General features: G+C 42.4%; 1 protein-coding gene and 1 pseudogene across 1 annotated transcript in view; both read left to right on the top strand.

Annotated features, from left to right (window-relative positions):
- LOC131834384 (DLA class I histocompatibility antigen, A9/A9 alpha chain-like) overlaps window positions 1-25,592 on the top strand; it is a 189,103-nt gene that overhangs the window by 56,180 nt on the left and 107,331 nt on the right. The gene's annotated exons all lie outside the window — the stretch shown is intronic.
- On the top strand, window positions 12,351-19,320 carry LOC131833282 (twinfilin-1-like; annotated as a pseudogene).

Here is a 25,592-nt window from a genome sequence, read left to right as displayed (position 1 = left end):
AATGTGCCAACCTAAGAACCTCTCAGGTCATTTATGAGCCTGCACCTTTCTGTGGGCAAGGGTAGGTTTCTAAATGTCCCTGTACCTGCGGTTGCTTTTCCATGTTCTACCGCTTATATGCTTGCCTCCCAAAATGGAAAAAAGGGGGAAATGAAGGGGAGTGAAGCCCCTAGGTATTTTAAATACTCTTGAAGTGCTTCAGCCATAGGAGTAAGGGCTATCCTAGTGGTGGTGGGTTTGCAAGCGCGCTGACCTGCATTTTCACTGCATCCTCTTGACCAAAAGCCGCAAGCGGCAATCAGAACACTCATTCCTGATTTCTGGAAGACAGCATCCTAATTGCTCACCTTCGCTTCCACAAGCTGTGTTCAAACTGCTGTAGGGACTTCTGCTGGCTCTCCACAACAGACTGGGGACAGGGAGATGGTAGCCTCATGTCTGGAGCCAGCCCATGAGTCTGAAAATGACTGAAATGAATGGCAATTTACCTTCTGACCTTCACCCTGCAAGCTACAGCCTTCAATAGACTCCAGCTTTCCACGACAGTCACATCAGACAGATCCCCAGTGCACCTGCTGTCCAGGCGGAGACGGATCACAGATGCTTCCTGCCTCTCCATCTGCCCTGACAGCTCTTCTCAGTCATTCAGCACGACTTAGAGATTCCAGTGGATTCAGCATACTATCTCATTACAGGTTTTTTATTACAGCTTTATTCACGTATCATTCACTGATTTAAGGGTAAGGTTTTCAGTATATTCATAGAGTTGTGCCACTATCACTATAATAAACTTCAGAACATTTTCATCAGCCCTAAAAGAAACCTTGTGTCACTCCCCCTTTTCTCCCATCACCTTTCCCCAGCCCTAGGCAACCACTCATCTACCTTCTGTCTCTGTAGATTTGCCTTATGGACATTTGTTAAACGGGAATCATAAAACGCATGGTCCTTTGTGACGGGCTCTTACACATAGTATGTTGTCAGGCACATTCTTGCTGTCATTAGGGTGTTAACTTGCATTTCCCTTAGTGAAGGAGAGAAAGCACATTTCAGTATGCATGTTTATCATTCAGATTTCTTCTTTGTTTCTTTCTCATTTATCCCCTTTCCCAGCGTTCACCGTGCTCTGTCCCTTGGGAGATCATCCTCCATGGACCACTTACATAATGAGCTCTCCAAATATTCCCATGCTTTCTGGCTGCCACTCTAGTTTGGCAAATCCGAAGCTTTAGGGCATTTACACTGTAAGTAGTCTGTCTGATGCTCACTGACCAGAGCAGTGCTTACATAACCTGTGGACTGGTGTTTGATGCTAACATGTGTAGCAAAGAATTTCTCCTTATTTGTGCCTTGTCTTTTCACTTTCTTAATGAAGTCTTTTGTGAACAGCAGTTTTAAGTTTTAAGCTAATGACATACACGAATTTTTTCTCTATTGCAAATGTCTTCCATGTTCTGCATAACAAGTTCTTTCTTAAATCAAAATCATAAAGTTTTTTTTGTAAACTTTTGTGAAATTCTATGGATTTCAATTGACTTGTTTTTGCAGGTGTATGGCGTGAAGAAAAGATTCAAATCTAGGGTTTTCCTTCATGAATAGCTAGTAGTCGATTCACTTTTTATTGAAAACCCCATCCTTTCTCCTCTGTCCTAGAGTCCTGCTTGTGTCAACAATCCAGGATCCACATATAGTTGAGATTAATTCTAAACTCCTCATTTTGTACACTGGTCTCCTTTTCATCTCTTTGACAATCTTCTACAGGTTATCCTAGCTTTATACATTGTGTTGCATTAGATAAAGACCGTAAAGACAACAGAGTGTCTTTGCAAGTTTTCAAGTTCGAGAAGCACATTTCCAAGTTCCAAAAACATGTTTCACCTCAGCTGGGAACATGCATGTCAGGTGACTAAATGTGTTTGTTGCTCTGTGCATGTCCCTGAATGACAGTGAAAGTCCCATGAGTACTGATTGTGGGGTTAAACAATTTTTAGCAACTAGGAGAATTTGCAAATACAGAATCTGGGAATCATGAGGATTCAGTAAAAATGTAAATTTCTGCCAAACTGGTGATGTGTCTGATGGATGCAAAAGGCTGAGCAGGAGCCTAGTGGGGGCAGCTCTTACATTCTATGGCTGTCACGGTCAGGTAGTCAGTAAATGTAAATCCCAATAAACCATGCAAATCTAAAATATAAAAGCATGAAGCGTTTTTAATTCTTGAAAATCCCAATCTACATTGGCCCTGTTAGGGTTCTTGAATTTATTTCTTCTTGTATCATGCCCTGAGGAGAAGCATTCTGTCAGCTTATTGATGGTGTAAACTATAGATCAAGTAAAGCTACTTCCCAGAATTAGGGTAGGTCTTAGGTTTGCTTCCTAAGCAGGAATATTGATCGTGGACTTTCCAGACTCTACTTCCAATATTTAGCACTTTTTCATGGAGCACCTAATTCCTGCCTCTTAATACACCTGCCAAATTTCGGTACTGTATCTTCTCAGAGGACAATCTGCTCAAGAAAATCAGAACCAAAGGAAAGGAGGAAAGAGTAAGTTATATGGAGAGCAGAAAAGGAAACATATATCAAGGACTAAGAGAGGCTTAGAGGGATTCATGGAGAGGAGTGTACTTACTGAACCCTCCCACTCTCGTGCATATTCTCTCTCCCCTACACACATGGACCCACATCCCCCTTCTCTCCACACACAGGCAGAGACCTCTGTGATGTCTGTGCAGCATTGCATTGTGGTGGCCCAGCTCCTGGTGGAGAACTCCCCAGCCCTTATCCACCGAGGGATGCCCCAGGAGGAGTGTTGAGTCAGAGATGCAGGATGTTTTCTGTCCTTGGGAGGAAACCAGACTGTTGAGAGAAGGGGCTGTCAACATTTTTCTGATTTCCTTTCTCTTAAGGACTTCCTTGGTATTAGCCATTTAAAGACCTTCTACGAGGAATTCTTGTGGCTACCAACCTATTTCACCAAGGCATGAACACTGAGCGGGTGAACATTGCCTCCAACTACCGCGTGCCTGAAGCTTCCCACACCTACATGCATGGGGTCAGCTCCACACCCATGGAGCATCCTCATGCTCCTCCCACCCCCTGATTTTCTATGTCTTCTCACCTTACATCCTTGTCCCTCCTTTTGGGTGTCTTCCTACCATGGGCTCTTTGCAGGACTAACCTCTGTCTCCTTCCAGGTGGCCTGAGCAGGCCAGCTTGGCCCTCACATTTGTGCCAGATGAAAATGATGCCAAGATCCTCACTGATGTGCAGGGTCGCTTTGAGGTCAGTAGCAGTGAGTTGCCCAATGAGATGCACATCTCCTACAGTGAGTCTGGATCTCAGGAACCTGGCTCCTCCAACTCTTCAGTCTCCTTGTTCCTTAGTGTATGTGTCCTGAACCATACCGTGCATGAAGTGGGTGCCCAGTGCATGATGGCTTCATGACACCTTTATGCCCCCAACCTTGTTTCCATGTTGGGATATTTGTTTATTTCTGTGTGGGGTCCCTCTCCTCTCTCATCTAAGTATTTCCCTTTATGCACCCCCAGTCTACCCTCTGACCCCACACCCCACACAAGCTCTTGCATGTATAGGCGTCTCAGTTCTGCCAACCCCACATGGCCTCTCCATGACTTAATGTAACTGCCATCTTTTCTCAGTAGGTGCACGGCCATAGGAGAGGGCTCACCCATCCCTTCTGGAATGTGACACGCTGTTCAGGAGATGACAGCAGGCACGAGGGTGGGGAGGACTCTACGCCTACCTGACCCCTGACGCTACCCCATGACTTCCCCCTTCTGCATCACCACCCATCCTGAACCCCCATTTCCTGATTTGTTAGAATTTTTCAAAGAAAATTAAAATGAAATATACACACATCTGTGGTATCTTTAAGTATCAGAGTCTGGGATGAGGGTCCTTTAGGGCAGGATTCATGGTGGATGTCTGTAAGGGCTTGGGACTCATGTACCATACTGCGGAGCCCAGGTGACAGGCCAGTCACGTGCTTTCCTTTTCTTGTAGTACCTCTGCCTGCTTTGGGATGTTGGACCTGCCAGGACCATGGATGAATCAGGAAGAGTTCTCTCCTTTTCATTGTTGGAAGACTTTGAGAAGGACTGGTGTTGATTCTTCCTCCAATGTTTGGTAGACTTCACCAGTGAAGCCACATGATCCAGGACGTCTCTGTGATTTGATTACTGATTCGATCTTCTTACTAGTTATGGGTCTTGTCAGGTTGGTTGTTTCTTCATTATTAGCCTTCATTGGTTGTCTGTTTCTATGAATTTGTCCATTTCATCCAGAGTTTCCAATTTCTTTATGTTTTTCTTGTTATTTCAGTATGGCTATTCCCTGTTCATTAACTGCTGGTCTTTAATTGTTAAACTATTTTACTTCACAAAATATAGAGTACTTAGAAGTTGTGAAATTAGGAGAAGTTTTCCAAAGAATGTAGGATAACTCAAACATCCATAACCCATACACAAAAATTGATATGTATTACAGTTTATTCTTTCTAATTAATTTCTTTAAATTTTATTTTAATTTCTTTAAATTTAATTTCTTTAAATTTCTTCAAAATTCTTTTTATAATTAATTAATTTATTTTCAGCATGACAGTATTTATTATTTTTTCACCACACCCAGTGCTCCATGCAAACCATGCCCTCTATAATACCCACCACCTGGTACCCCAACCTCCCACCCCCCCACCACTTCAAACCCCTCAGATTGTTTTTCAGAGTCCATAGTCTCTCGTGATTCACCTCTCCTTCCAATTTACCCCAACTCCCTTCTCCTAACTCCCCATGTCCTCCATGCTATTTGTTATGCTCCACAAATAAGTGAAACCATATGATAATTGACTCTCTCTGTTTGACTTCTTTCATTCAGCAAAATCTCTTCCAGTCCCGTCCATGTTGCTACAGAAGTTGGGTATTCATCCTTTCTGATGGAGGCATAATACTCCATAGTGTATATGGACCACATCTTCCTTATCCATTCATCCATTGAAGGGCATCTTGGTTCTTTCCACAGTTTGGCGACCTTGGCCATTGCTGCTATAAACATTGGGGTACAGATGGCCCTTCTTTTCATGACATCTGTATCTTTGGGGTAAATGCCCAGGAGTGCAATGGCAGGGTCATAAGGAAGTTCTATTTTTAATTTCTTGAGGAATCTCCACATTGTTCTCCAAAGAGGCTGCACCAACTTGCATTCCCGCCAACAGTGTAACAGGGTTCCCCTTTCTCCACATTCCCTCCAACATATGTTGTTTCCTGTCTTGTTAATATTGGCCATTCTAACTGGTGTAAGGTGATATCTCAATGTGGTTTTAATTTGAATCTCTCTGATGGCTAGTGATGATGAACATTTTTTCATGTGTCTGATAGCCATTTGTATGTCTTGATTGGAGAAGTGTCAGTTCATACCTTCTGCCCATTTTTTGATATGTTTGCCTGTTTCGTGTGTGTTGAGTTTGAGGAGTTCTTTATAGATCCTGGATATCAACCTTTTGTCTGTACTGTCATTTGCAAGTATCTTCTCCCATTCCGTGGGTTGCCTCTTTGTTTTTTTGACTGTTTCCTTTGCTGTGCAGAAGCTTTTGATTTTGATGAAGTTCCAAAAGTTCATCTTCGCTTTTGTTTCCTTTGCCTTTGGAGACATATCTTGAAAGAAGTTGCTGTGGCTGATATCGAAGAGATTACTGCCTATGTTCTGCTCTAGGATTCTGATGGATTCCTATCTTACGTTGAGGTCTTTTATCCATTTTGAGTTTATCTTTGTGTATGGTGTAAGAGAATGGTCGAGTTTCATTCTTCTACATATAGCTGTCCAGTTTTCCCAGCACCATTTATTGAAGAGACTGTCTTTATTCCACTGTATATTTTTTCCTGTTTTGTCGAAGATTAATTGACCATAGAGTTGAGGGTCCATATCTGGGCTCTCTACTCTGTTCCACTGGTCTATGTGTCTATTTTTATGCCAGTACCATGCTGTCTTGGTGATCACAGCTTTGTAATAAAGCTTGAAATCAGGTAACGTGATGCCCCCAGTTTCATTTTTGTTCTTCAACATTTCCTTAGCGATTCGGGTCTCTTCTGATTCCATATAAATTTTTGGATTATTTGCTCCAGCTCTTTGAAGAATACCGGTAGAATTTTGATCAGAATGGCATTAAAAGTATATATTGCTCTAGGCAGTATAGACATTTTAACAATGTTTATTCTTCCAATCCAAGAGCATGGAATGGTCTTCCATCTTTTTGTGTCTTCCTCAATTTCTTTCATGAGTGTTCTGTAGTTCCTCAAGTACAGATCCTTTATCTCTTTGAATAGGTTTATTCCCAGATATCTTGTGTTTCTTGGTGCTATAGTAAATGGAATCAATTCTCTAATTTCCCTTTCTGTATTTTCATTGTTAGTGTATAAGAAAGCCACTGATTTCTGCACATTGACTTTGTATCCTGCCACATTGCTGAATTGCTGTATGAGTTCTAGTAGTTTGGGGCTAGAGTCTTTTGGGTCTTCCATATAAAGGATCACGTCATCTGTGAATAGAGAGAGTTTGACTTCTTCATTGCCAATTTGGCTACCTTTTATTTGTCTTTGTTGTCTGATTGCTGTTGCTAGGACTTCTAATACTATGTTGAACAAGAGTGGTGAGAGTGGGCATCCTTGTCTTGTTCCTGATCTCAATGGGAAGGCTGCAAGCTTTTTCCCATTGAGGATGATATTTGCTGTGGGTCTCTCATTGATAGATTTGATGAAGTTCAGGAATGTTCCCTCTATCCCTATACTTTGAAGCGTTTTAATCAGGAACGGATGCTGGATTTTGTCAAATGCTTTTTCTGCATCAATTGAGAGGACCATGTGGTTCCTCTCTTCTCTTACTAATTTGTTCTATCACATTGATTGATTTGCGAATGTTGAACCATCCTTGTAGCCCAGGGATGAATCCCACCTAGTCATGGTGGATAATCTTTTTAATGTGCTGTTGGATCCTGTTTGCTAGGTTCTTGTTGAGAATCTTAGCATCCATATTCATCAGTGATATTGGTCTGAAATTCTCCTTTTTGGTAGGGTCTTTGCCTGGTTTGGGGATCAGGGTAATGCTGGCTTCATAGAAAGAGTCTGGAAGTTTTCCTTCTGCTTCAATTTTTTGAAACAGCTTCAGGAGAATAGGTGTTATTTCCTCTTTGAAAGTTTGGTAGAATTCCCCAGGGAATCCGTCAGGTCCTGAGATTATTCCCTGCATATTCTCAGATCACAATGCTTTGAAACTGGAGCTCAATCATAAGGAAAAGTTCAGAAGGAACTCAAATACCTGGAAGCTAAAGGCCACCTTTCTTAAGAATGCTTGGATCAACCAGGAGATCAAATAACTGAAACAATTCATGGAAACCAATGAGAATGAAGACACTTCAGTCCAAAACCTATGGGATACAGCAAAAGCGGTCCTAAGGGGCAAATACATAGCCATCCAAGCCTCCCTCAAAAAAATTGAAAAATCCAGAACACACCAGCTGTCTCTACGCTTTAAAGAACTGGAGAATCAAGAACAAATCAAAGCAACTCCACACATAAGAAGGGAAATCATCAAGATTAGAGCTGAGATCAATGAGGTAGAAACCAGAGATACAGTAGAATGTATCAATGAAACTAGAAGCTGGTTTTTTGAAAGAATCAATAAGATCGATAAACCATTGGCAATACTAATTGCCACTAAAAGGAAAGAGAGAACACTAAACGCTAACACTAAAAGAAAAGAGAGAAAGCCCAAATTCATAAAATTATGAATGAAAAGGGAGAGATCACAATGAACACCAAGGAAGTAGAAACAATAATCAGAAGTTATTATCAACAGTTATATGTCAATAAGCTTAGCAACCTAGATGAAATGGATGCATTCCTGGAAAACTATAAACTCCCAAAATTGAACCAGGAAGAAATCAACAATCTGAATAGACCGATATCTAGTAACAAGATTGAAGCAGTGATCAAAAACCTCTCCCCAAAAAAACAAGAGCCCAGGACCTGACAGATTCCCTGGGGAATTTCTTCAAATTTTATTTGAACAGAGTGAACACACAAGGTTATGTTAGCTTCAAGTATAAAACACACTGATCACTTCTGTAATCACGCTATGCTCACCACAGTGTAGCTGCCGTCTGTCACCACACATGATGTGACAGTGATTCCCTGCGCTGTGCCTTTCATTCCTATCACTCCTCATTCCAGAACTGGAGCCTATGTCTCCCTCTCCCCTTCTCCCATTGTGCCCATCCCCTACCCCTTGCCTCTGGCAGCCATCAGTGGGTTTCCTATATTTACAAGTCTGATTCAGCATTTGTGTGTTTTTTTCTTTTCTTTTCTTTCTTTCTTTCTTTCTTTCTTTCTTTCTTTCTTTCTTTCTTTCGTTATTTCTTTTCAGCATAACAGAATTCATTGTTTATTCACCACAGCCAGTGCTCCATGCACTAAATACCCTCCATAATACCCACCACCTGGCTCCCCCAACCTTTCCACTCCCCTCCCCTTTAAAACCCTCAGATTGTTTTTCAGAGTCCATAGTCTCTCATGGTTCATCTCCCCTTCCAATTTCCCTCAACTCCCTTCTCCTCTCCATCTTCCTATGTCCTCCATGTTATTTGTTATACTCCACAAATAAGTGAAACCATGTGATAATTGACTCTCTCTGCTTCACTTATCTCACTCAGAATAATCTCTTCCAGTCCCGTCCCATCTTTGCCAAGTTCATCGATTTTAAGTTTTATTCACATTATTTATTCCACATTCTTTTTTTTTTAAGATTTTATTTATTTATCAGAGAGAGAGAGGGCGAGAGCAAGCACAGGCAGACAGAATGGCAGGCAGAGGCAGAGGGAGAAGCAGGCTCCCTGCCGAGCAAGGAGCCCGATGCGGGACTCGATCCCAGGACGCTGGGATCATGACCTGAGCCGAAGGCAGCTGCTTAACCAACTGAGCCACCCAGGCGTCCCTATTCCACATTCTTATATTTGTTTTTTATTTATTACAAATACATTTTGTTTTTTATAAATTTGTTTACAAATTTGTACAAATTTGTTTGATATTTCACTTCCTCCTTTCCAAATTCTTTTCTAACATTTTTTATTTCTCTTTTTCCTTCTCTTTCTTTTTTTTAATATTTGAGCACACTTGATACACAGGGTTCCTTTCATTTCAGATGTACAAAATAGTGATTCACCATATAATCCAACAATTCCACTTTTGGGTGTTTACCCAAAGGAAATGAAAACATCAGTTCTATGATTATGTTTTGAATGGGGTGTAGCTATTTTAAAATATGAAGTTTAACAGAAGAGCCAGCAGCTCCCAACATTGGGAGCTGCTCTGACACTGATAGTTGGGCTCAGTGTGGTCAGAAGCTGCCAAATGTCCGCCACTTGGCCATATTCCTCTCCTGTGGGACATGAGCCTCATAGAACATCAGCATCAGACAAGGACATTCTGAAACCACAACATCGCTTTGTGTCATTACAGATAAAACAAGGCACTACAAAACCCACGGAATAACACGCATGTCCCTGTGTCAGCCAATGTGAGCAATCGCTGCTTCTCCACCATGACTGCTCTCTCCTCACTCTTGTCTGGCCTAGTGGAGAGCAGACTCACTGAGATGCTCAACCATGGGATTGCCCACACGTCCTGACAACATGCAATCTGGAGTGGGCCCCAGCTTCCGTGGGTCCTCTCCAATATTCCCATCCAAAGCCCATGTCCCTTAGGTTCCAACACCTTAATATTAAGATGCCCCATGGACCCCAAAGGTGTGCGTTCTCTCTCACTGCAACAGGTAATAGATCCAATTTGAATGCCCTACAGGTGCTCCTGGTGGTCTTGGGCTGAAGAGCTTTGAACCATGTTACCCTTTGGTCTTTCACAATTGTTTTTGTGTCTTTTAATTTGCTCATGGACATGAGTTTGTATCTTTGTAAGAGTGTGGTTGGCACGCAGATATTTCATACTTTTCCTATAGGTTTTCAACACTAGACTGTGCTTAGAGAATTTCTTCATCCTACAGTTGTAAACATTTCATGTATATTTTCACCTTGGTAGAAATGAGGAGCAGAGGGTTTCACAAGGGTGAACGGAAACATGGAGAATTGTCTGAACTTGGGCAAAAGTGTGGGGAGGAGCAAGAGGTAAAGGATGCTAAGGTGGTGGAATCTAAGATGTCCATCTTCTGCTTTATGAGGTTTACAAGTATGTACAGAGCCTACATGTTGTAGCCAATATACCCTCTCACCTGGGCTCAGTGAAGACTTAATGAGCCTCCTTATGTTTACCAGGTGAACACAACCAACACCAAAACATCCAAAGTAATAGAGTTAACAGTGAGCTCCAGGGATGGGCATCTTGAACACTTATGACTTAGATGTGATAATCACGTTTTGGTTCATGTCTGTACATTTCAGCTGTCTCAATGCATTGTAATTACACTTTCATGCTACATTTTAGGCATATGTTTCAGATCCACATAGACAAATCTACAACTTCCATTTAAAAGTAAATTTAAGGGGCGCCTGGGTGGCTCAGTGGGTTAAGCTGCTGCCTTCGGCTCAGGTCGTGATCTGAGTCCTGCATCAGGCTCTCTGCTCAGTGGGGAGCCTGCTTCCTCCTCTCTCTCTGCCTGCCTCTCCGTCTACTTGTGATTTCTCTCTGTCAAATAAATAAATAAAAGCTTTAAAAAAAAAAAAGTAAATTTAATACACATACACCCATGAGTCACACAGTCTCTTCTTTGAGGAGGATCCTGACAACTAAGAGCATTCTAGATAGGTACTGTCTGAAAAGTAGCTATAAGCCACCCATGGCTACTTAAACTCCTATTCATTTAAAACAATTAAAAATGCAACTGCTCAGCACACCAGCCCCATTTCAAGTGCCACCTACATCTCAAAAGCCACATGCATCTCGTGGCCACCACACTGGACAGCGCAGATATAGAACAATTCCTTCCACACAGACTGTTGTATTGGTAGGTGCTGTGCTTCATGCATTGTGGGTCTCAAGTCAAACATATTAGACACATGTAGAGTGAAAAGACCAGCATGATTTCTCTTACAGATGACATCAGATTTCTGTCTGGGATGTGAATACATATGAAGCCAATGTGTCACAAAATCAAAGTCGGTTATGTATGGATCTCATGCCTACAGGTACAAACTGTCCCCAGTTACAAAAGGGAAATCCCTGTCCCTCCACCTCCCCTTCCAGACTGGGGACCCTCTCTGCCATCACATTTCCAGGAGGTGAGGTCTCTTCTAGATGCACTCAGGGGCTAGAATCAGAGCTGAGTTTTCAGACCAGGAAGTGTAGCTCAGGGAGAGGGATTCTGCTGAGTGAGGAGGAGGCCAGAGCAGGACGAGTGGGAGACTCTCCCAGGGTTTTCAGAGCAGCCGTTCTCAAAGTGTGGTCTGGGGAACATCTGAAGTCACTGAGTCCCTTGCACAGAATCCATGAAGTTAACACTATTTTCATAACATCACTTAAACATTGTTTGCCTTTTCACACTCAGGTAAAACTTAGCAAGAATGGAGGTGATGGGTGCACAGGGCAATTGTTATTCTTCACCACTACTCACTTCCATAAAAAGACAAAACACTCTTTCCACCATTTTCCCAACCCACCATAATGGTCCCATGAATGTCCCAGCAGATGCTCTCAAGAGTATTAATGCCTAGAAGAGAAGCAAAGGCAGATCTTATTAGGCCATGCTCCAAAGTCATCATACCATTTCTAACTGTGATGACGAAGCAGGTTACATTGGGAATTTGAAATCACTGATGATCACTGAGCTGGGAACATTGCTGGGAACCTCATGGGCAGCTTAAACTCCAGTGAAGTGAGAAGCCACAGATTTAATGTACAATTCAAAGATCCAGAAAAATGGCAGAGGAATCCAGACCCATCCTTCCATTTTGGTTTCCTTGTCCTGAGAACCTCAGCTGGCACCATGAAGAAGCAAGACAAAAACACACATGAGGGGAAATCCTTGGATTCTTTCTCTAGGGAGGTAATGCCTATGTGCAAGTAAAATACCTCAAAACAAAAGTAGGACAAAACAATACCAGAATCACATTAAAACATTCTGATTGCAGCATTAAAAATTATCTTTATTAATCATTTTCAACAATTCATCTTTATTAAACATTCTCAACAATCCACATTCAAACATGTCTATATGATGATGTGGGGTGTACAGCCCTTCTACATACAGAAACCGCTTGGAAAATAATTTGTGTAAAATTAACTGCCCCCCCTTTTCTTTTTTAACAGAATTCCTTTTTACCTGAAGGAATGAATGACACAGAAACTTGGATTATTAAGACTAGGACGTTTGGCAAGACAGTTTCTGGAAGTTGCCATAGGTGGCTCATAGTTACTATTCAAACAGTACATATCCAGTTTCTGAAAAATGAACATGAACTTAACCTTTCATGAAAATCAACTCACATATGCCAGCTGAGAGTACTTGTTGCCTTGATCAAATGTAAGCTCTCAAGAGAAAATCAGAAACTTGTGATGTACCAATAAACTTCACAGCCTCCCATTACTGACAAACTTTTCTATTGGGATCTGTGGTAATATTAAAACAAATATGGGGGTGCCTGCGTGGCGCAGTCAGTTAAGCGTCTGCCTTCGGCTCAGGTCATGATCCCAGTGTCCAGGGATAGAACCCCACATCAGATTGTCTGCTCACTGGAGAGCTTCTCCCTCTTCCTCTGCCTGCTACTATGCCTACTTGTGCTCTCTATCTCTCTGTCAAATAAATAAATAAAATCTTTTAAAAAGGCATATTGTTTTTTAAGATTTTATTTATTTATTTGACAGAGAGAGAAGGATCACAAGTAGGCAGAGAAGCAGGCAGAGAGAGAGAGGGGGAAGCAGGCTCCCTGCTGAGCAGAGAGCCTGATGCAGGGCTCTATCCCAAGGCCCTGAGATCATGACCTGAGCTTAAGGCAGAAGTTTAACCCACTGAATCACCAGGAGCCCCCAAAATATGACTTTTTGATAAATCAATTTCAATCTCATCAACACTAGTATACATACATAACTTAGTTAAACAACACATTACTTTAAAAAAAATTGTATTATTTATTTTATTTCTTTACAGTGTTCCAGAATTCATTGTTTATGCACCACACCTGGTGCTCCATGCACAATGTGCCCTCCATAGTACACACCACCAGGCTCACCCAACCTCCCACTCTTCTCTCCTCCAAAACCCTCAGTTTATTTCTCAGAGTCCACAGTCTCTCCCTCCAATTTCCCCCAACTCACTTCTCCTCTCCATCTCCCCATGTCCTCAGTATTATTCCTTATGCTCTACAAATAAGTGAAACCATATGATAATTGACTCTCTCTGCCTGACTAATTTCCCTCAGTATAATCTTCCAGTCCCATCCATGTTGCTACAAAAGTTGGGTGTTCATCCTTTCTGATGGAAGCATAATACTCCATTGTATATATATATATGGACTACATCTTCTTTATCCATTTGTCTGTTGAAGGGCATCTTGGTTCTTTCCACAGCTTGGTGACTATGGCCATTGTTGCTATGAACATTAGGGTACAGATGGCCCTTCTTTTCACGACATCTGTATCATTGGGGTAAATACCCAGTAGTGCAATGGCAGGGTCATAGGGAAACTCTATTTTTAATTTCTTAAGGAATGTCCACACTGTTTTCCAAAGTGGCTGCACCAAGTTGCATTCCCACCAACAGTATCAGAGGGTTCCCCTTTCTCTTCATCCTCTCCAACACATGTTGTTTACTGTCTTGTTAATTTTGGCCATTTGGCACATTACTTTTTTTAAAAATCATGCATTAGTACAAGATCTGTTTCCTGTGCCAGATAGGCCTGTGGATTTTAATGTAACAGAGATTGCAAAAATGTAAAATGCTAGAACATCTGTCTACAAGAGACCCATTTTGAACCTAAAGATTCACCCAGACTGAAAGTGAAGGGATGGAGAAGCATCTTTCATGCCAATGGGCCTCAAAAAAGGCTGGGGTAGTGATTCTTATATAAGACAAATTAGATTTTAAGCTAAATACTGTAGTCAGAGACCCAGAAGGACACTACATTATTCTTAAAGGGACTATCCACCAAGATAATCTAACATTTGTAAATATCTATGCCCCCAATATTGGAGCAGCCAATTACTTAAGAAAACTGTTAATCAAGATAAAGAGTCATATTGATATGAATACACTAATCGTAGGAGATCTTAACATGCCTCTTTCAGAAATAGACAGATCATCGAAGCAGAAAATCAATAAAGAAACAAGAGCATTGAATGACACGTTGGAACAGATGGACCTCATAGATATATACAGAGCATTCCCCCCTAAAACAACAGAATACTCATTCTTCTCAAGTGCACATGGAACCTTCTCCAGAATAGACCACAAAATGGGTCACAAATCAGGACTCAACCGATACCAAAAGACTGAGATTATTCCCTGCACATTCTCAGATCACAATGCTTTGAAACTGGAGCTCAATCACAACGAAAAGTTCAGAAGGAACTCAAACACCTGGAAGCTAAAGACCACCTTGCTTGAGAATGCTTGGATCAACCAGTAGATCAAAGAAGCACTGAAACAATTCATGGAAACCAATGAGAATGAAGACACTTCAGTCCAAAACCTATGGGATACAGCAAAGGCGGTCCTAAGGGGGAAATACATAGCCATCCAAGCATCCGTCAAAAAAATTGAAAAATCCAGAAAACACCAGCTGTCTCTACACCTTAAAGAATTGGAGAATCAACAACAAATCAAACCAACTCCACACATAAGAAGGGAAATCATCAAGATTAGAGCTGAGATCAATGAGGTAGAAACCAGAGATACAGTAGAATGTATCAATGAAACTAGAAGCTGGTTTTTTGAAAGAATCAATAAGATCGATAAACCATTGGCAACACTAATCCAAAAGAAAAGAGAGAAAGCTCAAATACATAAAATTATGAATGAAAAGGGAGAGATCACAACAAACACCAAGGAAGTAGAAACAATAATCAGAAGTTATTATCAACAGTTAAATGCCAATAAGCTAAGCAACCTAGATGAAATGGATGCATTCCTGGAAAACTATAAACTCCCAAAATTGAACCAGGAAGAAACTGACAACCTGAATAGATCAATATCTAGTAACAAGATTGAAGCAGTGATCAAAAACCTCCCAAAAAACAAGAGCCCAGGACCTGAAGGATTCCCTGGGGGAATTCTACCAAACTTTCAAAGAGGAAATAACACCTATTCTCCTGAAGCTGTTTCAAAAAATTGAAGCAGAAGGAAAACTTCCAGACTCTTTCTATGAAGCCAGCATTACCTTGATACCCAAACCAGGCAAAGACCCTACCAAAAAAGAGAATTTCAGACCAATATCACTGATGAATATGGATGCTAAGATTCTCAACAAGATCCTGGCAAACAGGATCCAACAGCACATTAAAAAGATTATCCACCATGACCAAGTGGGATTCATTCCTTGGCTGCAAGGATGGTTCAACACTCAAAAATCAATCAACGTGATAGAAAAAAATAATAAAAGAAGAGAGAAGAACCACCTGGTCCTCTCAATTGATGCAGAAAAAGCATTTGACAAAATCCAGCATCTGTTCCTGATTAAAACGCTTCAAAGTATAGGGATAGAGGAAATATTCCTGAACTTCATCAAATCTATCTATGAAAGACCCACAGCAAATATCATCCTCAATGTGAAAAAGCTTGCAGCCTTCCCGTTGAGATCAGGAACACAACAAGGATGCCCACTCTCACTACTCTTGTTCAACATAGTATTAGAAGTCCTAGCAACAGCAATCAGACAACAAAGAGAAATAAAAGGTATCCAAGTTGGTAATGAAGAAGTTAAACTCTCTCTCTTTGCAGATGACATGATTCTTTATATGGAAGACCCAAAAGACTCTAGCCCCAAACTACTAGAACTCATACAGCAATTCAGCAATGTGGCAGGATACAAAGTCAATGTGCAGAAATCAATGGCTTTCTTATACACTAACAATGAAAATACAGAAAGGGAAATTAGAGAATCGATTCCATTTACATAGCACCTAGAACCATAAAATACCTGGGAATAAACCTAACCAAAGAGGTAAAAGATCTGTACTCGAGGAACTACAGAACACTCATGAAAGAAATTGAAGAAGACACAAAAAGATGGAAGACCATTCCATGCTTTTGGATCGGAAGAATAAACATTGTTAAAATATCTATACTGCCTAGAGCAATATATACTTTTAATGCGATTCTGATCAAAATTCCACCGGTATTCTTCAAAGAGCTTGAGCAAACCCAAAAATTTGTATGGAATCAGAAGAGACCCCAAATCACTAAAAAAATGTTGAAAAACAAAAATAAAATGGGGAGCATCACATTACCTGATTTCAAGCTTTATTACAAAGCTGTGATCACCAAGACAGCATGGTACTGGCATAAAAACAGACACATAGACCAGTGGAACAGAGTAGAGAGCCCAGATATGGACCCTCAACTCTATGGTCAATTAATCTTCGACAAAACAGGAAAAAATATACAGTGGAAAAAAGACAGTCTCTTCAATAAATGGTGCTGGGAAAACTGGACAGCTATATGTAGAAGAATGAAACTCAACCATTCTCTTACACCATACACAAAGATAAACTCAAAATGGGTAAAAGACCTCAACGTAAGATAGGAATCCATCAGAATCCTAGAAGAGAACATAGGCAGTAATCTCTTCAATATCAGCCACAGCAACTTCTTTCAAGATATGTCTCCAAAGGCAAAGGAAACAAAAGCGAAAATAAACTTTTAGGACTTCATCAAAATCAAAAGCTTCTGCACAGCAAAGGAACAGTCAAAAAAAAAAAAAAACAAAGAGGCAACCCACGGAATGGGAGAAGATATTTGCAAATGACAGTACAGACAAAAGGTTGATATTTAGGCTCTATAATGAACTCCTCAAACAACACACACAAAACAGACAATCATATCAAAAAACGGGCAGAAGACATGAACAGACACTTCTCCAATCAAGACATACAAATGGCTATCAGACACATGAAAAAATGTTCATCATCATTAGCCATCAGGGAGATTCAAATTAAAACCACATTGAGATATCACCTTACACCAGTTAGAATGGTCAAAATTAGCAAGACAGGAAACAACATGTGTTGGAGGGGATGTGGAGAAAGGGGAACCCTCTTACACTGTTGGTGGGAATGCAAGTTGGTGCAGCCTCTTTGGAGAACAGTGTGGAGGTTCCTCAAGAAATTAAAAATAGAGCTTCCCTATGACCCTGCCATTGCATTCCTGGGTATTTACCCAAAAGATACAGATGTCGTGAAAAGAAGGGCCATCTGTACCCCAATGTTTATAGCAGCAATGGCCACGGTCGCCAAACTGTGGAAAGAACCAAGATGCCCTTCAACGGATGAATGGATAAGGAAGATGTGGTCCATATACACTATGGAGAATTATGTCTCCATCAGAAAGGACGAATACCCAACTTTTGTAGCAACATGGACAGGACTGGAAGAGATTATGCTGAGTGAAATAAGTCAAGCAGAGAGAGACAATTATCATATGGTTTCACTTATTTGTGGAGTATAACAAATATCATGGAGGACAAGGGGTGTTAGAGAGGAGAAGGGAGTTGGGGTAAATTGGAAGGGGAGGTGAATCATGAGAGAATATGGACTCTGAAAACAATCTGAGGGTTTTGAAGGGGTGTGGGAGTGGTGGGAGCTCACGGTACCAGGTGGTGGGTATTATCGAGCATGGAGCACTGGGTGTGGTGAAAAAATAATGAATACTGTTATGCTGAAAATAAATAAAAAATTAATTGGAAAAAAAAAGAAAATGAGAAACTCATGATTGGATCCTGTAATCAGTGTTCTGATTCCTGGGTCAAGCATTATGGTTCCTTTGTTTACGCCTCCTGGAGGACAAATAGCCGTGCTACATAGTGTTCAGGTTAGACTCTCAGGATGCCCAGGGATATGACTGCATATTCACTGCCTGGTCTCCAGAACATTCTCATGATCATCAAAATTTGTTGAATGCAGGAACAAGTGTGAATCTGAAAAGGGAGCTTGGAGGGGGCCACATTACAGATGAAGTGTTCAGAACAGTAAAGAAGATTCATCATTACACAGATATAAAAAACACTTGCCATCACAATCTTCTCCTGCCCCATTGACCACAGCTGTGGAAGAATCACAAACGATTAAAATTAATGAGGCACAAACTGACATGGGTGAGGACACGCAGCATTAAACACTACATGAGTAGCATTTCCTATATTTCGAGAAGCTTTTCAAGCTTAGGAAACATGAAGTAACAGCTCAACTATATGCAATTGGAAATAGATATGAAAGATGAAATTATAATTTTGGCCAACACAACAAAGACAGAACTGAAAGACTTGCCAGGGAGGATTCCCAAGGATTCAGCTCACTACAACTTCTTCCTGTATAAACATTCCCATGAGGGAGACAGTTTGAAGTCCATAGTTTTTATTTATTCAATGCTGGGATAGACATGCAGTAAAAAGAACGGGTACTGTATTCTAGCTGTGAGAGCCCTCTGCCAGAAACTGTTGAAAGACAACTACAAATGGACTTCATTAGAAAGATCGAGATAGGGTGCTTGGGCCTCAGTCAGTTCAGTGTCTGCCTTCAGTTCAGGTCATGACTCAGGGACATGGGATCAAGCCCCATGTCTTGCTCTCTGCTTGGCAGGGAGCCTGCTTATCTCCCTCCTTCTGTCCTCGCCTCTGCTTGTGCATGGTCTCTCTCTCTCTCTCTCTCTCTCTCTCTCTCTCTCTCTTTCTAGCTCAAATAAATAAAATCTTTTTAAAATTTTATTTATTTGACAAACAGAGATCACAAGTAGACAGAGAGGCAGGCAGAGAGAGAGAGAGAGAGAGAAGCAGGTTTCCTGCAGAGTATAGAGCCCCAAGTGGGGCTAGATTCCAAAACCCTGAGATCATCACCTGAGCTGAAGGCAGAGGCTTCACCCACTGAGCAACCCAGGCGCCCCTCAAATAAATAAAATCTTAAAAAAAAAAAAAAAGAAAAAAAATGATCAAGAGAGAAAATAGGGATGAGTTAACAGTGGACTTCCTTTATGAAGAAGAACACCCAAAGCAGCAGGCACATAGCAAAGTTTTGCAAAACCAAAAGGTCCTGCAGCAAAATGAGGAATTCAAAAACTTACTAGGAGTACAGCTGAAAGTGAAGCGACTGATGATTAAAATCATTGTATTGAGGATTCCAATCCTAGCTTTTAATTTTTTTAATTTTCTTTTCTTTTTCTTTTTTTCTTTTCTTTCTTTTTTTTACTGGCCAGATTGAGGGGATATATGAAATTTTTTTTTAATTTCATGTGTTTCTTTTTTTTTCCAATTTATTTATTTTCAGAAAAACAGCATTCACTATTTTTTCACCACACCCAGTGTTTCATGCAATCCGTGCCCTCTATAATACCCACCACCTGGTACCCCGACCTCCCACCCCCTCACCACTTCAAACCCCTCAGATTGTTTTCAGAGTCCATAGTCTCTCGTGATTCACCTCCCCTTCCAATTTACCCCAACTCCCTTCTCCTCTCTAACACCCCTTGTCCTCCATGATATTTGTTATACTCCACAAATAAGTGAAACCATATGATAATTGACTCTCTCTGCTTGACTTATTTCACTCAGCATAATCTCTTCCAGTCCTGTCCATGTTGCTACAAAAGTTGGGTATTCGTCCTTTCTGATGGAGACATAATTCTCCATAGTGTATATGGACCACATCTTCCTTATCCATTCATCCGTTGAAGGGCATCTTGGTTCTTTCCACAGTTTGGCGACCGTGGCCATTGCTGCTATAAACATTGGGGTACAGATGGCCCTTCTTTTCACGACATCTGTATCTTTTGGGTAAATACCCAGGAATGCAATGGCAGGGTCATAGGGAAGCTCTATTTTTAATTTCTTGAGGAACCTCCACACTGTTCTCCAAAGAGGCTGCACCAACTTGCATTCCCACCAACAGTGTAACAGGGTTCCCCTTTCTCCACATCCTCTCCAACACATGTTGCTTCTTGTTTTGTTAATTTTGGCCATTCTAACTGGTGTAAGGTGATATCTCAATGTGGTTTTAATTTGAATCTCCCTGATGGCTAATGATGATGAACATTTTTTCATGTGTCTGATAGCCATTTGTATGTCTTGATTGGAGAAGTGTCTGTTCATGTCTTCTGCCCATTTTTTGATATGATTGCCTGTTTTGTGCGTGTTGAGTTTGAGGAGTTCATTATAGAGCCTAAATATCAACCTTTTGTCTGTACTGTCATTTGCAAATATCTTCTCCCATTCCGTGGGTTGCCTCTTTGTTTTTTTTTTTTTTTTTTTTGACTGTTTCCTTTGCTGTGCAGAAGCTTTTGATTTTGATGAAGTCCCAAAAGTTTATTTTCGCTTTTGTTTCCTTTGCCTTTGGAGACATATCTTGAAAGAAGTTGCTGTGGCTGATATTGAAGAGATTACTGCCTATGTTCTGCTCTAGGATTCTGATGGATTCCTGTCTTACGTTGAGGTCTTTTATCCATTTTGAGTTTATCTTTGTGTATGGTGTAAGAGAATGGTTGAGTTTCATTCTTCTACATATAGCTGTCCAGTTTTCCCAGCACCATTTATTGAAGAGACTGTCTTTTTTCCACTGTATATTTTTTCCTGTTTTGTCGAAGATTAATTGACCATAGAGTTGAGGGTCCATATCTGGGCTCTCTACTCTGTTCCACTAGTCTATGTGTCTGTTTTTATGCCAGTACCATGCTGTCTTGGTGATCACAGCTTTATAATAAAGCTTGAAATCAGGTAACATGATACCCCCAGCTTTATTTTTGTTTTTCAACATTTTTTTAGTGATTTGGGGTCTCTTCGGATTCCATACAAATTTTAGGGTTATTTGCTCCAGCTCTTTGAAGAATACAGGTGGAATTTTGATCGGAATGGCATTAAAAGTATATATTGCTCTAGGCAGTATAGACATTTTAACAATGTTTATTCTTCTGATCCAAGAGCATGGAATGGTCAATCCTAGCTTTTTAAAAGTCCAGCTTTACTACAGGAGAACTGTTAGATCACTCCCCACAGGTCAGCTCACTGAGCTGTTCATTTCTGTGTTCTTAATGTCAAGGTTACAGAAGACTATGTAGGATGTGCCATTAATTTTGTCATACTGTTTTCCAAATTGTGTATTTTTTAACTGTTACCACCTTTTAATGGAATTATTCTTGGCACTGTCCTCTCCATTAGTGTTTTTCCAACATTACCCAAGACCCCACAGCTGTATCAGGCTCAGGATTATTTTGTCTGTTTGTCATAGGGCAGTTCTTATGTTTATGTTGATGCATAACAGTGAAGAAATGGAACAATGGGAAAAGCCCCCATGTTTTGGACTTACCAATTCATGGCCAGTGGCCAACAGCCAGCCACATGATGAGGCAGAATGGTAATGGAAACATGGTCTATTAAAGGAATAGCCACAGGGGGTCTGGGCCCTTGCTCATTATGGGAATTTGGGGCATGCTTCAAAGGAGGACATGTTGATGCCCATCACAAGAACCACCTTCTGAGTTTGGAAGTGGATTGGAACGGATGAGTGGGTGTCCTGGTGTCCTCTCTTGGGGTAGCCACCTAGGTCAGGGAAATAAGGGGACAGAGGGGGCTCTGGGAATGCAGGGAAAGGCTGAAATTCTGCAGTCCACTTGCATCTTCTGTGGCACAAAATACCAAACAGAACTGTTCTGGCTGCCAACCAAACACCACAGAGAGCTAGGAGACTGACCCCTCAGTAGGAAAGCCTTGAACATAACTGGCAAGTCAGAGCCATAACTGTAACCCCAAGGGGCGACAAAAGGGTCTTGACAGGAATGCATATTCTGGATTGTGCTTTGTTCACCCAGTGGTAGATGCAAATGGTCAGAGTGCTATTAAAACAAACTGTAGCTATGCTTCAATTAAAAGTCTTAAAAAATTAAAATGCACAGAGAGGACTGGTCCTGGGAGGACAGCTCAGGAAATGTTACATGTGCACACCTCCACGCACTACCCGCAGAGCAAGATGAGAACACGCTGAGCTTCACAGAGATTCCCAGTCAATATGTCACCAGAAAAAGTAACCACTCTCCGACTTCTGACATAATAAATTAGTCCTGGTCTTCAACTTCACATACAAAGGGTCATACTCCCGTGTGTGGCTTCTTTCTCTCAGTGCTGTGTCCATGAGATTCCCCCACGCTGTAGGGTGTAGCCATGGTCCAGTCTTCCTCGGGGCTGCATGATATCCCACTGTATGGATAAGCTACAACTTATGTATGTATTTTCCTGTCATATGCGTCTAAGTTGTTTCCCATTGGGGCAATCATACACAGTACTGCTGAGACATTCTCGTACACGGCTCTTGGTGCATATGTGGAAAAAAAAAGTACTGAACCAGTGAAGAATGCTCAGTCACAGTTCCTCACACCACAAACACATGACAAGCCAAAACATCCCACAAGGGGCATACACACATGCTGACAGAATAACAGCTTCATAGAGAATGGGAACAGGCAACAGAAACATTGTGGAAAAGGGGTATCAGGGTCGTAGAGGTGTGAAGTGCTGGTTTGCACAAGTGTGGGCTTCCACCTAGCATGAGTGGGGCTACAGGATGGTCCCCACTACACACTTTTCCCTTGGGGGTCTGAGGAGGAGGGGGAGGGGACAGGTGCCAGTGTGAATCTACACTTCTTCCCAAGGGAAAGGACCTCAGTATGACTTTATATATATGTTTACATATATGTTCACCTCAACATTCTCTCATCCTATACAATGCAGGCTCTCAAGACAGGGATGCGAGTGTAAGTGCCAGAAACGGGAAGGATCCTAAGACACTGTACTTTGTTAAACCCTGATGTGGAATTCCAGAGGGCCTGAAGGGGAGGGCTGTGCCTTCACCCCATTCAACAAAGCTGGGGCTGACAGCAAGCACAGCTACATCTGCTGGTGGTCCCTTACCGGCCAGTTCTGTCCATGTGTTTCCCTCCCCGCTATGACTGAGAGTAGACTGGGGGCGAAGGGAACTTGTCAAACTCGTGTTGCTGCCCCAGTCTATACCAGCACAGCAGCCACACATAATGTCCCTTCCAATGGCTGAAAGTGAGGTATAAATGCAGAGAAGTAGAAATAGTAACTGAGGGTAAAAGACTGTATAAATTCACTATATAATGAGGGAAATCCATGGTACATCAGTGCCTTCTTAGAAGTGTGAGCAAGAGATGACACTGTCTCTTAGATCCATCATCCCAGACGCTGAGAGAGAAAGCCGTATGCTCTGGGAACATTCCTGATTCTAGAACCTGGCAATACTGAATGGAACCAGCAGGCCTGAGTGGAGACACTCTCCTCCAGCAGGAAGATGGGCTGACTGTTAATGACCTGATGGGACACGAGTATTGGGCCAGCATCTCCACAGTTCTGGTCCCACTGCTACAGGGGATCTGTGCTCAAAGACCACAGCGTGGCTGCAAGATAAGAAAAATATGTGGTCTTTGTCCCCAGTTCCTGGCACCCAGTTCCCCAGCCCTTGGGATCTCCTGAGTGATAAGACTGTTACTGGTACTCTAATGAGATGACTTGGCCGAGGGTCTTAGACAGTTCAGGTTGTGTCTAGCGACCAGGAGGACCAAGCCATGACTAGAGAGTTGGTGCCATCAGCCTCACTCCCCGACCTCTGTGGAGAGGCTCTGGAGGCTGACCTTTGTCCCCAACAACCAGTGACCGAATCAAGCATGCCTACGTCATGAAGCTTCCACAAAGAGTGTTCTACAGTGGGGTTCACAGAGCTTCTGAAATGACGAACATGTCCACTTTCTCTAAGGGGGGCACATTCCAAGTCCACAGGGACAGAAACTCCTGCATTGGGACCTGCACGCTCCCACACTCCCAAGCCTCTTCATCTGGCTGCTCGTGCCTGTACTTATAATAAACCATGGAGTTCTCCTGAGACCTAGGAGTCCTTCTAGCAAAGTACTGAACGTCCATGGTACCCCCAACTTAAACAACCATGCCAGGGACATGGGAACCTGAGAGTTGAGACTTGCCCCTGAGCTGAGGGCAACTTGCAAGATGAGTCCTCACAACTGTGCTCGCCCCAGATCGACAGGGTCAGGTGTGAAATGAACAAATCAGAGGGTATCCAGGTGGTGACAGGGAATCAGAGAGCTGGTCAGTTGGGGGAAGAAACCCTCTCCACTCCACAAAGAGAATTTGAGAGTTAGAGCAAGAAAGTAACCTGAGTCTTGTCCTGTTAGGAGCAAAGGATAAGCAGAACGGAAGCCTGTCTATCATGTCCATCCGCCTGCATGCGACCAGCTGTTCCAGGTCCTGTTGAGAAAGGAGACAGCGGGCCCAGCATGGAGTCACAGATGCCACACACCACCGAGAACATCAAACTTAATCTACCATGACTTTAGCTCTCAGGTTCTCCTGTCCCTGCCACTGTTGTTCAAGTTGGGCAGCGGTCCTGTGAATGCTGAGAGATGCTAGAGAGTCTCTCCCCAGAACATCGCCACACATGGGGAAATAGACACAGACACACGACACTTGGGTGCACACAGACCACTCACGTCTTGAAGACCTGGGGCTCCTTATCCTTGCAAGAACAAAGGAGGGCAAATCTGCCCCTAACCATCAGGCCACCAGCCCACCTCACCACTGCCCATGTATGTGAGTGAGAACTGCAGTGGACAACAGCTAGGACTAATCACGTAGTGTCAGGAAAACAAGAGGACAGCTGCCACTTATTACCCACTTGTTCCCTCGGCCAAACCTGAGCGCCTACAAAACATCAGGTCGAGCTGCAGCCTCAGATCTGTGCTCTGAGAATGACAGTTAGTTGTTCTCTCTCCATCCCCCACCCCCAGCACCCCAGCGGCCTTTGGACATGAGGAGAATTCCACGGTCAGGGATTCGGAAGAGACTGCCTTCCTCCACAGACAGAAAGACCAGTTTCCCCCACATCCTTCCATGGGACCTGGCCTGAGGCTCCACCAACAGGGGAGCACACACGGGACCCAACTCACGACCATGGGATAGAGAGAGGATGCCGCTCTGCATGATGCATGTGACGGGGGTGTGAGTGACATGTGTTCCCCAGGCCCACGAGTGGCCGCAGTGTCCCATGTCCCGACCCAATCAAGTCAGCGGTGAGAGCAGTGATTTCTGTGGCAGCAGCAGAGGCCGGGGTTCCCGTGTGAGACACGGCCACTGCAGGTGTGCTCCTGGCCACACAGCCCAGCCTGTTCCATGATCGTCCCCCAGGATCACGTTACATCCACACAAGAAACACGTGCATACGTGTGTTTGTGCACTACCTCCTGTCCAAGTTCGAGCAGGGCTGGGTCCAGGGTTTGCTCAGAGGAACAGCTGCAGAGAACAAGCGTTCCAAGATGCTCATCATCCCTGTCGGGAGCCAGTACAGGAGGCCTACTCTA

This window comes from Mustela lutreola, chromosome 6 (genome assembly GCF_030435805.1).
Source record: "Mustela lutreola isolate mMusLut2 chromosome 6, mMusLut2.pri, whole genome shotgun sequence".
NCBI lineage: Eukaryota > Metazoa > Chordata > Mammalia > Carnivora > Mustelidae > Mustela > Mustela lutreola.
This window is presented reverse-complemented; position numbering and strand designations above follow the sequence as displayed.